Below are 14,141 nucleotides of genomic sequence, written 5' to 3'. Positions count from 1 at the left end.
TGTTGCCGTTACTATTTTGAACACACCCATCAGCTAAGAATTTTTTTTTTTTAAGTTTTTATTTCAACCTCATTCATCCTCCACTGCTTTTTCTTCGTGTGGATTGGAGTTTCTGACCTGTATCATTTCCATTCTCTCAAAATTTTTCTTTGGCTGGGCGTGGTGGATCACAAGGTCAGGAATTTGGACCAGCCTGGCCAACATAGTGAAACGCCGTCTCTACTAAAAATACAAAAAAATTAGCCAGTCGTGGTGACAGGTGCCAGTAATCCCAGCTACTCAGGAGGCTGAGGCAGGATAATTGCTTGAACCTAGGAGGTGGAGGTTGCAGTGAGCCGAGATCGCACCATTGCACTCCAGCCTGGGCAACAGAGCGAGACTACGTCTCAAAAAAAAAAAAAAAAAAAAAAAGTTTTTTTTTCTTTAAATTTCTTACAAGGCAGGTCTACACATCTCAATTGTTCTTTCAGGAAGTCTTTATTCTCTTCCACTACACAAGGATACTTTGGCAGGGTACAGAATTCTAGAATGGTGGGTTTTTTCTTTCATCACTTTATTTGACTCCACTCTTATCTTGCTTGCCTGGTTTCCGAGAAGTCAGATATATTGTAATCCTTATCCTCTATCGAAAAGGTGTTTTTGTCCCCCCTTTGGCTTCTTGCAGGATGTTTTCTTTCTTTTCTTTATGTGTAGTTTTCTGTAGTTTGAATATGACATGTTTACAGTAGTTTTGTTTTGTTTTTGCTCTTGTTTTTGTTTTGAAATGGAGTCTCACTCTGTGGCATAGGCTGGAGTGCAGTGGCACAATCTTAGCTCACTGCAACCTCCACCTCCTGGGTTCAAGCAGTTCTCCTGCCTCAGCCCCCCGAGTAGCTGGGATTACAGGCACACGCCACCATGCCTGGCTCATTTTTTGTACTTTTAGTAGAGACGGGGTTTCACTGTGTCAGCCAGGCTGGTCTTGAACTCCTGACCTCAGGTGATCTGCCTGCCTCAGCCTCCCAAAGTGCTGGGAGTACAGGCATGAGCCACCGCGCCTGGCCTTAGAGTAGTTTTCTGAGCATGTATTGTGCTTGGTGTTCTCTGAACTTCCTTACATCTGTGGTTTGGTGTCTTGACATTAATTTGGATACATTTTCAGTCGTTGTTTCAAATATTTCTTCTCTTCCTTTCTTTTCCTCTTGGTATTTTCATTGTGTTTATATTACACCTTTGGTAACTGTCCCAGAGTTCTTGGGTATTATCTTCTGCTTTTTTGTCATTGTTTTCCTTTGGTTTTCAGTTTGTATTGATACATCCTTAAGCTCAGAGATTCTTTTTTCGGTGGTGTCCAGTCTCCTAATGAGCCCATCAGTGGCATTCTTCGTTTCTGTCATGATGCTTTGCGCTGTGGCTCTTTTCATTTTTTCTTAGAATTCCCATCTCCCTGCTCACACTGCCCACCTGTTCCTGCAAGCTGCCTACTTTCTCCGTTAGAGTCCTTCACGTTGATCAGAGTTGGTTTCAGTTTCCCGCCTGATAATTCCACTTCCCTGCCCTCTCTCAGTCTGGTTTCGATGAGTCTGGTTTGATGCTTGTTCTGTCTCTTCACGCTATTTTTTGCCTTTTAGTGTGCCTTGCAGTTTTTCTTGGTAGTTGGACAGGATGTACTGGGTGAAGTAGGCCTTTAGCAATGTGGTGGTGAGGGGTGGGAAAGGGGGAAGCGTTCTTTAGTCTTGGGATTAGGTCTCAGCCTTTTAGTGAGCGCCTGCCTCCGGATGGTGAACTTCACACATGCATCTCAGTTATCCCCCCACCCCTCGTGGGACAAGATGGCTAGAGCAGACTGGAGTTGGGAATTCCCTTCCACTGGGTCAGTTAGGCTCTGATAAAACCCCATCTCTACTACAAATACATAGCCGTGTGTGGTGGCACGCGCCTGTAGTCCCAGCTACTCGGGAGGCTTGAAACCAGGAGGTGGAAGCTGCAGTAAGCCGAGATCGTGCCACTGCACTCCAGTCTGGGCCACTGAGCGAGACTCCATCTCAAAAAAGAAAAAAGAAAGTTAAGTGCTCCGGCCTGTTTCCGAATGGCTCCTTTCCAGAATGGTCTCCTCCTTCTGGCAAGGGAGGGTTTTTCTCTGATATTCACCATGATAACCTGGTAGAACTCCAGAGGTGAATCTTAGAAGAATTGTCCCCTGTACACCATGAGTGGGTTCCCTTGGAGTTTTTAGCTCTCAGATTTGTTCACACTGAGGCACTGGTTCCCTTGCAGGTTTCTTCTCTGGTCAGTTGTGATACTCTGGATTCCCCGCTGTCTCCAGGTTTGGGCATTGTGATTTGCCCTGTGACCTCATCTCTTTGAGGAATCTAAGAAGACTTGTGTCTTCAGTGTGTTTACCTTGTTACTTGTGAAGTCGGACTTCCAAACTCCTCAGTGTCTCACACACTGAACCGGAAGCCCATTTAGCGCTGTTTTAAAGCCTCACTATGCATAAATAATACTTTGCCTTTTCCACCTTAATCTTTTCCACTGTTTTTTTGTTTTTCGTCACTGTGCACCTTCTATTCAGAACCTATAGCTCTTGAGATCTTGTCATTGTCAGCACATCTTAAAATATTTTTGTATTATGGTATCAGAATATGCTAAGGAATTAAATGAACTTTGAGAAGATAATTGTTACCTACCAGGGTAGTCTTGAGCTCCTGGGTTCAAGCAATCCTCCTCCCTCAGCCTCCCCAAGTGCTGGGATTACAGGTTTGGGCCACCCCACCCAGCCATGGTTACTTTTTTTTTTTTTTTTTTTTAAGTTTGGTAAAGGTTTAGTGACCAAGTCTAAGAGTTGGAGTGAGTAGGGATTACGGGATTACTCGGTTAGCAGGCTCTGGGAATCCCATGGTCATGTAGAAAAAAGGATTCCTCCACAATGGGGAGTGTGGGCATCTCCCTCAGTCGCAGACACACCTTGAGTTCAGGGAGACATCTCTCCACACTTGGGCCACCTTCACAGACCCTGGCCGGAGTCGATGGGCAAAGCTGTAACAGTGATGTCCTTTAGCATTGCCTGGTATTCATCGTCCAGCACCGTGATGTGGTGCTCAAATACTCTGCCATCCTCAAAGGGCATATTGTTGGATGTCTCCTCACACTTCCAGGCCCACACTCATGGCTGTTCATGATCACCCAATGGCCAGAGTACACTCAGGAATGGAAGGCGATGTCTGAGTGCTCACCCGTCCCCGTGTGGAAATGCACCTGCAGCTGTGTGTTGTCGATGAAAGGGAGGATCAGTGTCCCTCTCTCCAGCAAGAACCAGTATACAAGGACACAGGCCGTGTATAGGGCACGGGCAACGGTGATATTGTTGTCTCCCTCTGGGCGGCTCCTCTGAATTGTGATCAGTCTTCTCCATGGTTACTTTCAAAGCCGTGTTTTTGCCCTAGACATTAATGTAAGAAATATTTATTGCTTGCTTTTTACTAGGTGTTTTTCCAGACAAGAGGTTGAAGACAAGGCGGAGTCCTTGCGTTTCAGATTGATATAATCTAATATCTAAAATTCAGGCTTATTTCTTTACAGTGTCTATTCTGGACGCTTGGCTTTTATGTTAACTGTGCATTTACTTGCCTTATAAAAAATGCTAAGAAAGTGTCTTGTGCTTGTTTTCTTCTCACTACTTATGGTTTGTTGTTTTGTTTAGTAAATTTGTTGGGAAAGATGAATGTGGTTGCTTCTCCTTTTAGAGTCCAAGTGTAGTGTGGTACGGTCTTCAGAGGTTATAAATTGCATCTAGTATGTGAGGAAGAGGATCTTAATCGCATGTATGTGAACACAGGTGTAGCAGCACCCTGGAATGATTTTTGGTGTAAGAACAAGTGTGCTTCGAGCCGTCAATCTGCCTTCTGTTCTGGACCTATTTGGTCTCATGTTTTCTTGTGCTTTGTAATTCTTACTTTCAGTACATATTTATTGAGGGCCGATAACATGTCCGGTTTTAGATGCTGAGTATAGGAAGTCAAATAAGTCAAATAAGTTAAAGACAACTAAACTACCGTGTGGGCTCTGATAGGAATAGGACTATGCAAAAGGACACCTTGGGCACACAGAGCAAATACATCTAAATGAGGCTTAGGAGTGAGAACGGCTTCCCAGGACAGCAGAGCTTGAGTTAAATGTTGAAGAAGCAAGTGTAGGAATTAGCTTGGGCAGAGTTGATGGGTCTGAGAGGAGAAGCAGCATTCTAGACACTGGAAACTGTTTTGACTCTTGGTTTCTAGTCTAGGCGGATAGACCAAGGGTCTAATCTAGAGATAAACCAGATAGGAGGTTAACATTTAATTAAATGAGAGATGATGATGACTCTGAACTAGACTGGTGACGGTGGGAATAAAGAATAGGGGCCGTAAAAGAGATGTTAAAGAGAAAGGAAAAGAGATAAGATCCACAGAAACTGGTGAGTAGTTCAAAGTGGGAGTGTGGGAAAGGCTTCGGTGCTCCTTCCCAGAATTCTGCTTTGGGTGGCTGAAATACAGACGAATTTTCTTTTTAACCGTGTATCAAGCTAAGGGATTAGTAAATAAACCCTCAGGTAGCCATCATATATATAGCTTCAGCAGTTAAGGCCAGTCTTGTTTTACCTGTTTCCCCCCTTCCCAGATGATTTGAAGCAAATCCCAGACATCATATCATTTCATCCATGAGTATGTCCATTTGTCTGTCCAAAAGACACTGGTCTTTAAAAAAACAAAAACCCGCAATACATGATCACACATAAAAAGATTCAACAGAATTCCTTAATGTTGTCAAATTTCATATTTCCATAGTAGTCCTCCCTACTTTTTACAATTTGTTTAAAGTCACATTCAAATAAAGTCCATATGTTGTGAATGGTTCTGTTCTTTTAATCCCCCCCCCCAACCCCCCCACCGAGACGGAGTCTCTGTCTGTCTCCCAGGCTGGAGTGCAGTGGCGTGATTTTGGCTCACTGCAACCTCCGCCTCCCGAGTTCAAGGGATTCTCCTGCTTCAGCCTCCCTGCTGGGACTGCAGGCATGTGCCACCACGCCCAGCTAATTTTTGTATTTTTAGTGGAGACAGGATTTTACCATATTGGCCAGGCTGGTCTCAAACTCCTGGCCTCAGGTGATCCGCCCTCCTCAGCCTCCCAAAGTGTTGGGATTACAGGCGTGAACCACCACGCCGGGCCTCAGTCCTTTTTTATTCTATAGTTTTCCCCCTTTTCTTGCAGTTTATGTTTTGGAGAAACCACGTTTCTCTTTTTCTGTAGATTTTCCCAGCTTGGAAGTTGCTGATTTTATCCCCATTGAATCATTTAACATGTTCTTCTGTTCCCTCTATGTCCTGTAAATTGGTGGTTAAATTTGATCAAATTCAGATTTATGTTGGGGGAACACAATTTTTTTTTAAATTGTACTTTAAGTTCTAGGATACATGTGCAGAACGTGCAGGTTTGTTACATAGGTATACGTGTGCCATGTTGGTTTCCTGCACCCATCAACTCGTCATTTACATTAAGTACTTCTCCTAATGCTAACCCTCCCCCAGCCCCCCACCCCCCGACAGGCCCCTGTGTGTGATGTTCCCCACCCTGTGTCCATGTGTTCTCATTGTTCAATTCCAGCCTAAGAGTGAGAACGTGCGGTGTTTGGTTTTCCTTCTTTGTGATAGTTTACTGAGAATGGTGGTTTCCATCTTCATCCATGTCTCTGCAAAGGACATGAACTCATCCTTTTTTATGGCTGCATAGTATTCCATGGTGTATATGTGTCACATTTTCTTTGTCCAGTCTATCATTGATGGACATTTGGGTTGGTTCCAAGTCTTTGCTATTGTGAACAGTGCTGCAATAAACATACATGTGCATGTGTCTTTATAGTATCATGATTTATAATCCTTTGGGTATATACTCAGTAATGGGATCACTGGGTCAGATGGTATGGCGTCCGGAATTTATTCCTTCTGCTGGGTTCTTGGTCTCGCTGACTTCAAGAATGAAGCCGCGGACCTCATGGTGAGTGTTACAGCTCTTAAAGGTGGCACGTCCAGAGTTTGTTCCTTCTGTGGGTTCGTGGTCTTGCTGACTCCAGGAGCGAAGCCGCAGACCCTTGCGGTGAGTATTACAGCTCTTAAAGGTGGTGTGGACCCAAAGAGTGAGCAGCAGCAAGATTTATTATGAAGAGCTAAAGAACAAAGCGTGGAAGGGGACGAGGGCGGGTTGCGGCTGCTGGCTTGGGTAGCCAAGCTGGTGTGAGATGGTATCTCATTGTGGTATTGGTTTGCATTTCCCTGATGACCAGTGATGATGAGCATTTTTTCATGTGTCTGTTGGCTGCATAAAGGTCTTCTTTTGAGAAGTGTCTGTTCATATCCCTTGCCCACTTCTTGATGGGGTTGTTTTTTTCTTGTAAATTTGTTTAAGTTGTTTGTAGATTCTGAATGTTAGCCCTTTGTCAGATGGGTAGATTGCAAAAATGGGGGAATACAAATTCTTAATGGATGGCAATGGAAGTAGTCACATAATGTCTGCTGTCTCTGAGATGTGAGCAGACATTGATGGTTATTGCCTAGATCCTAGATCCATTATTTTCTAGGGCTTGCACAGTGGCGATTTTTTTCTTTTTTTAGCATTAGTACCTTCAGAGTGCACAGTACTTACACAATGGCAATAATTTAATTTTTGGTCATTCATTTTTCAAAGATAACTGGAATATCTTTATAAACAGAAACTTCTTACCAAACATTTGATTATCCCAAATACAGTTCAAACAAGTAAGATAAAAGCATGTTTATTCCCCCCTTATTTCATAGTAAAAGTTTTCAAAATATTGAGTTTGTTCCTAGTGAAAAATACCGTTTCTTTTTCTTTCGTTCGTTCTTTTAAAATTGAAATTAAATAGAGACCTGGTCTCCCTATGTTGCCTAGGCTGATCTCGAACCCCTGGGCTCGAATGGTCCTCTTGCCTCGGCCTCTGAAAGTGCTGGGATTACAGGCGTGAGCCACTGCACCCGGATGAGAAAAATAATGTTTTTATCTGTGTGTGTGCGTGCGTGTGACTGTGCATGTACGTGTGTGTGCACGTGTACCCGTGTGTGTGCGTGCGTGTGAGCGTGCGTGCGTGCATGTGTACATGTATAAAGACAGCAGAGTCATGTGAGAATGCTTAGGGAATAGGCGTGGTGGGGAAATGTGCTCAAGAGAGACAAATCTGGAGTGGCCTCTAGGAGGACAGGAGAGGGGTTGTGGAGCTTGGTTGATGATGGAGATAGCTTACAGTGATATCGGTGTACATGTGTGAGTCTACTGGTTTTCATTGTTCTAGTGCTCAGATAACTGCCTAGGAGAACATATAAATGCTGTAATTGTTCATCAGGGTTGGGATTTTGCATGGAGTCGTGAAAGAAGGATTGGTGGGGTAGAGGAGAATCTGGAATCATGGGGAGAACGACTGAAGTGACTGATCATGGTGGCAGGGGGACGGTCTAGGGTGGATATGTAGAGAAATGCACAGTGGTTGGTACAAAGAAGGTCCTCAGTCAATATATGGTAGAATTAATAGGTGAAGGGAACTAATAGATTGGAAGAAAACATAGTATTACAAGGACTAGAGATTCCAGTGTAGTCAGAATAGGTATTTTGGATATGGATGACATGCGACATAGTAAGATAAAAGACAGGAGGTGAGGATTTGAGAGCAGGGCATATGAAGATCTCACAGGGAGGCCGGGCGCGGTGGCTCACACCTGTAATCCCAGCACTTTGGAAAGCCGAGGTAGTCGGATCACTTGAGCCCAGGAGTTCAAGACCAGCCTGGCCAATATGGCAAAACCCCATCTCTACCAAAAAAAAAAAAAAGAGATCTCACAGGGACAGTATCTCTGGATTAGCTTATGTAGAGTAAGTTATATCAATGGGGGTTGACTTATGGAAGATAAAAAGGAACTATTCAGCGTTAGATGAGTTCTAAGTAAGGATTTCACAACCATTTAGGTTGATGGTGGGAGGGAGAGAAGGAGATTACAGCTTATTATAAAGAAATGGGTAGGTTGGTGAATAACAGGGAGAAGCAGAGAACTAGAGCTTGATTGCATGAGCCTCAAAAGATGTTTTCATTCATGGTCAGAGTGGCAGTAAGAAGTCCTGTACGGCCAGTGGAAGACTAAGCCACCATTAGTCTGGTCTCTAGGGAAGGACTTTCTCCTTAGGAGAAAAAATAGTTTAGTTACAATAAAGAGAAGGAGAATACTGCCAAATTGCTATGTATAGAGGTTAAACCCCCACCAGCATGGAGTTTATACCCCCACCAAGTGTATGAGAGTATTCATTTCCTATGTGGGACATTCTTTACCACAGGGCTGATGATAGTTTTCCTTTTTATTAGATCTATAATTGGTACATTGGAACTTGATTCACATCATTCTGTATTCAGAGTCTGGCTTCTGAAATGCCGCTGTTGTCGTTTTATCTGCATTACTTCTTTCATAGGTCAGGCCTCTTACAGTTGTCAAGCTTCTGTTGAGCTCTATGTGAAAAATGCACATAACCTATACCCGCATTTGTTTAGCAAAATGGTGTGCAGGGGTTCCTGGTGAACATTGCAAAATGTGTATCTATAGTAGTGGCCCTACCTTTCTGCGCCCTCCCTCTCTTCCCACATGTCCTTTGGCCATCCTTCCATCTGGCACGCTTATTCTGCCCCCTAATTCTTCAAGATGCTCCATCAGCCAATTTATCCTCCATCAGCCCTCGTAGTTCATCACACTCAATGATCTCTAACCCTCTCCCACCTCCACCCCCACCACACACCCCAGTGCCCCTGCCTCTCAGGGTGTGATTGATTTTCCTTCTCCTCCTGCCAGCTTTCTCTCTGGGTTAGACTGCCCTGTCAGATTGCAGTGCTGAGGAAAGAAGTGTTCCATCCTAAGCCTCACTTGTACTCTGTACGGCTGGAGTTGTTTCTCAGCATCCAGCCAAGGCTTCTTTGAAAACACTCACTGGGGAGAAGCACAAGGTTGCATCATCCCCTGTGGGTCATGGCTGCAGTGTCTCTTGCTGGTTTTAAAAACAGTTCACTCCTTGGCTCTCAAATGACCCTTGAAACAATTGCATTGGCTACGTAAGTCATAATAGTTATAGTCAATCATTGCCTACTATTTATATATATTTAATTATTTGCCATAATTATGCTAATGCATATCATTAAACCAGATTAACTCTGTTAGTTTTATTTGATCACAACAGTGATCTGTGAGTGCTCTGTCCACAACTTAAAGGGAATCCTGGTGAACCTGACAGTGTTGACCTTTTGCTAGCTTCTGAATGCTGTATCTGTTTTTGCTAAAGCTGGGGTAAAAAAGAAAACCCTGAAATTTGAGTACCCGTTTAATCAGGCACTTAATATACCTTATTTCATTTAGCTCTTACAACTCTGATGTATGTAGGACTGTTATTTCTTTTACAGGTCAAGAAACTGAAACTTACGGTAATTAATTGAACTATTCTGGTCTTGAGGATATTTGGTTTTGAGCTATTTCAAATGAAGACAATCATACCTCACAAGATTGATGGGAGGATTATAGTGTATATGTAAAACATGAGTCATAGTGCCTGACACAGCAGTTGTTGTACATACATGTTTCCTGTTCTCAGTAAATTTATGGTATAGAACACTCTTCAAAACATTATATATTTTGTTTGAACTTCGTCATCTCTAAAAGTGATCCATTCCATCAGGAGCTATGGCATAAAATTGTTTGCACACAGATCTTGAATAACTACCAGCAGTTCCTCGCTTTTATATACTACTGTTTCACCTGAATTCAGTATATTAAAATAGGAGCATAGAAAACTATATTTATATTTTGAATAGTATCATTGGAGCGTTACTTAAAATGGAAAAAAAAAAAAAAAGACATGGTAATTCTTACTGATGCCTGTTGTAGCATCAAACACGATTTCTGGTATCCCTTGTATTTTTTCACAGATTTTTTTGGGGAAGGGCGCGGCTTATTGAGATATTCACAAACCATACAGTTAACTCATTTGAAGTCTACAGTTCAGTGATTTTAGTATATTTAGAGTGCGCGGCCATGACCAGAGTCAATTTTAGAACATTTTCATGTTCTAAACCCTTCAGCAAGCACACTCCACTCACTTTTTTCCCCGTCCTCTGGAAACCACTGAGCTTTGTGCCTGTGTGGATTTGCCCCCTGTGGACTTTCCTGTAAGTAGAATCATACAGCCACACTGTGGCCCTTTGTGCCTGGCCTTTTCACTTAGCAGAATGTTTTTATGGTTTATTTATGTTGTAGCAGGTCTTAGGACTTCATTCCTTTATTGCCAGATACCGTTCCGTTGTATGACTGATACCACGTTTGGTTCATCAGTTGTTGCACATTTGGGTTGTTTCTACTTTTTGGCTATTATCCATAATACTGCTATGAATATTCCTGTAAAAGTTCTGGCCGGGCGCGGTGGCTCACGCCTGTAATCCCAGCACTTTGGGAGGCCAAGGTGGGCTGATCACGAGGTCAGGAGATTGAGACCATCCTGGCTAACACGATAAAACCCCGTCTCTACTAAAAATACAAAAAATTAGCCAGGCTTGGTGGTGGGCGCCTGCAGTCCCAGCTACTCGGGAGGCTGAGGCAGGAGAATGGCGTGAACCCGGGAGGCAGAGCTTGCAGTGAGCCGAGATCGCGCCACTGCACTCCAGCCTGGGCGACAGAGCGAGACTCCGTCTCAAAAAAAAAAAAAAAAAAAAGTTCTTTGTGTGCTCCTAGGTTTTTATTTCTTTTGCGTATATAACTAGTTGAATTTCTGGATCATAAGATTACTGTGTTTAACCTTTTGAGGAATTGCCAGACTTTTCCAAAGTCACTGCATTACTTTACATTCTCACCAGCAGTGTATGAGGATACCAGTGTTTCCACATCCTCGCCAACTTGTTTTTTATTTTTATTTTTAAAGAAACAGGGATTTGCCCTGTTGCACAGGCTGGAATGCCATGACATGATCAAAGCTCACTGCAGCCTCAAACTCCTGAGCTCAAGCAGCCCTCCCACCTCAGCCTCCTGAGTACCTAGGACTGCAGGCGCCACCATGCCCGACTAATTTTTATTTTTTGTATAGGCTGGGTCACTGTGATCCTCCCACCTCACCCTCTGATTACAGGTGTGAGCCGGCACACCCAGCTCTGCGCGTCTTTTGAGTGTGACTTGAACAGAGACTTGTTCATGTCAGTATCAATGACAGTCAGATGCTTTATTGTTACCCATAAATACAACAGATTCTCTATGGTGTTTTTCCTGGTACATTTCTAAGCATGCACTCTTACCTCTGAGCTACATCCCCACCTCGTGTGTGGCATTTCTGGTTGCCTAAGCACCGCACTGATTTTGGGGTGGAATGCTAATATCGTTGGCAAACTGGAGAGTTAATTGTTTAAACTGATATGAACAATATCACTTTCTGGTTAAAGTCAATATGTGTGTGAAGGCCTCATATTGCTGATTTTAAAAATCTTTAGAAATACTTTTCATATGCAGTCTGTCTCAATAATACTGTGTGGATTTTAAAGGAATGCTATACCCAGTTTGGGGAAGGTTTATGTGTAGAACTGATAAAGGTATTTTAAAAGTTGTCAGTAACACATGTCAACTCAAACCATGCGTTGATTTGGTCAAAGAAGTTAAAATTACGTTTTAGAGTTACATTCTCCCCTGTCATCACGTTGTTTTTGTCTTCCTTATTGTTGTTCTTTAAACAGACTCTGGCTCTGTTGCCCAGGCTGGAGTGCAGTGCCTCAATCACTGCTCACTGCAGCCTTGACCTCCTGGGCTCAAGCAGTCCTCACACCTTAACCTCACAAGTAGCTGGGACTGCAGGTGCACGCTGCCATGCCCGGCTCATTGTTGTATTTTTTGTAGAGACAGGGTTTTTCTATGTTCCCCAGGGCTGGTCTTGAACTCTGGAACTCAAGCAATCCACCCACCTCGCCCTCCCAAAGTACTGGAATTACAGGCATGAGCCACTGTGCCTGGCCGCCTGTCATCACAGTGTTACTGTGAATATCCAAATACAATTGAATGCATTATCAAGGAGGTGCTATTGTTGAAAATTGGCTCTTTTAGGGGGAGGTGATGAAAAAAACTTAGCTATTATGATGGTTTGTGCAATACACAACCTGTTTCTGTAATACTAAAATTTCATGGTTTGGGGACAATGGGGAGCGAATCTAAAAAGGTTCCTTAAAAGGGTGGTAATGAAAAATAGGTTGAGAAATAGTTCCCTAGTGCATAAAACAGATGCTAGAATATAACTAAGGTCACTAGAGATCATTTAGTCAGACCTTTTCCCCTAGTGTTTTAAAGTAAGGCACAGAGTAAAATAACTTATTTTGTTAAATAGGTAGTACTTGCTCTGTGTCAAGCCACTTTTTCTATCCATGAGGGTAAAAAAAAAAAAAAAAAGAAGACGCCTTTTGCTTCTCTTGGAAGAATGAACGGTTAAGCATGGTGTGACTATTGTTCTGTCAAGGTGAGTGGGAACACAGAGGAAAGGCCACTCACATTAAGTCAGTTTGAACGAAGGCAGGGAAGGATCCAGGAGACGTCATGCTCTGAGTCCAGACCCATCCTTCTAGGCAACTGTAGTGGAATTCGGTTGTTTTTCAAACTTGAGTGTGTTTGAGAACCATTGGATTGCTTAATTTGAAATGCAGCTTCTGAGGCCGGGTTCTGAAGACCGATGCAGGCAGAACCTTGCTTTAGGATTCACTGCTTTACATGGTGGCAGTACAGTAGACATTCTTCAGGGGCAAACACTAGTCTAATTTTTCTTTTTGGACACTAACCCGTTAGGCTGTTGCCTTAATCACTTTCCCAGCAGTCTAGAAATAAGTTCACCCCAACCATGGATTAGAACTCCCCCCACTTTTTATGCCCCCCTCCCCCCGCACTCTCCATGGCTAAGCTGTCACTCCTGTCTTGTTTTATGTTCCGTTTGTGTGTATTTTCTTGAGCATTTTCTTTTGTGGTCATTTTGAGTGTGGGATACCTTTACCTACTGCTGTTTATGATAAAGGCAGTGAGTCTCGTCTTTTTTTTCCTAGTCAGAGAGTATTTCGTTAAGTCCTGGGTGTTACAGTGAAAGGATAGTGTCAAGTCAAGGGGGACTTGAGAGCAGCCAGCATTATCTGGGACTGATGGAAAGAAAGGAAGGAACACACATGTGGTATTGTTCAAGTACGAGCTAACCTGCTACTCACTGATGTCGTAGAGCTGATGTTGAAACTCAGAAGCCTGCAGGGCCAGACAGGTAACTAACTTAATGGAGGGGATGGGGCCTGATGTGCAGTTAATGAGCTGGAGGATCCATGTCCGGTCTCAGAGGCAGCCTCCTGTTAGTGCCAGCTGAGTCATGAAGAACTGTCAATCAGTCAGACTTGATTTTTCAAGAAAAGGGAGATATCCAGATTATTTTTTTGTAAGCTCCTCCAAAGTTTTTTGTTTTTTTTTTTAATGTTGGACAACCAGTGAAAAACAAGACAAGGCCGGGTGCGGTGGCTCAAGCCTGTAATCCCAGCACTTTGGGAGGCCGAGGCGGGCGGATCACAAGGTCAGGAGATCGAGACCATCCTGGCTAACACAGTGAAACCCCGTCTCTACTAAAAATACAAAAAATTAGCCAGGCGCGGTGGCGGGTGCCTGTAGTCCCAGCTACTCAGGAGGCTGAGGCAGGAGAATGGCATGATCCCCGGAGGCAGAGCTTGCAGTGAGCCGAGATCGCGCCACTGCACTCCGGCCTGGGTGACAGAGCGAGACCCCATCTCACAAAAAAAAAAAGAAAGAAAAAGAAAAACAAGACAAAACTGCAGACCAAAACAAACATTGCTGCCTGCTCCCAGTTTGCAATTTCTTATGCATTCCATGAAACTGACTAGTTGACAGTCTTTTCAGATTGACAGTCCATGAACACGAATTTGCTTATATTTCTAAGACTCAGACCTTGGCAGAAAGATCGGAAAGCAAGGTAGAATTTGGAGACTGGTTGTATAATTGCAAATACTTTTGTGAATTGCTGATTAGAATGAGTCAAACTAATTGTAGTCAGCAGTTCACAAAGGTGAGATCCATGGTGCA

General features: G+C 43.4%; 1 protein-coding gene across 4 annotated transcripts in view; it reads left to right on the top strand.

The window, feature by feature from the left end:
• LOC101007004 (cat eye syndrome critical region protein 2) overlaps positions 1-14,141 on the top strand; it is a 203,050-nt gene that overhangs the window by 58,707 nt on the left and 130,202 nt on the right. The window lies entirely within an intron of this gene.

This window comes from Papio anubis, chromosome 16, assembly GCF_008728515.1.
Source record: "Papio anubis isolate 15944 chromosome 16, Panubis1.0, whole genome shotgun sequence".
NCBI lineage: Eukaryota > Metazoa > Chordata > Mammalia > Primates > Cercopithecidae > Papio > Papio anubis.
The sequence above is the reverse complement of the archived record's forward strand: the minus strand, read 5'-3'. Positions and strand labels throughout refer to the sequence as shown.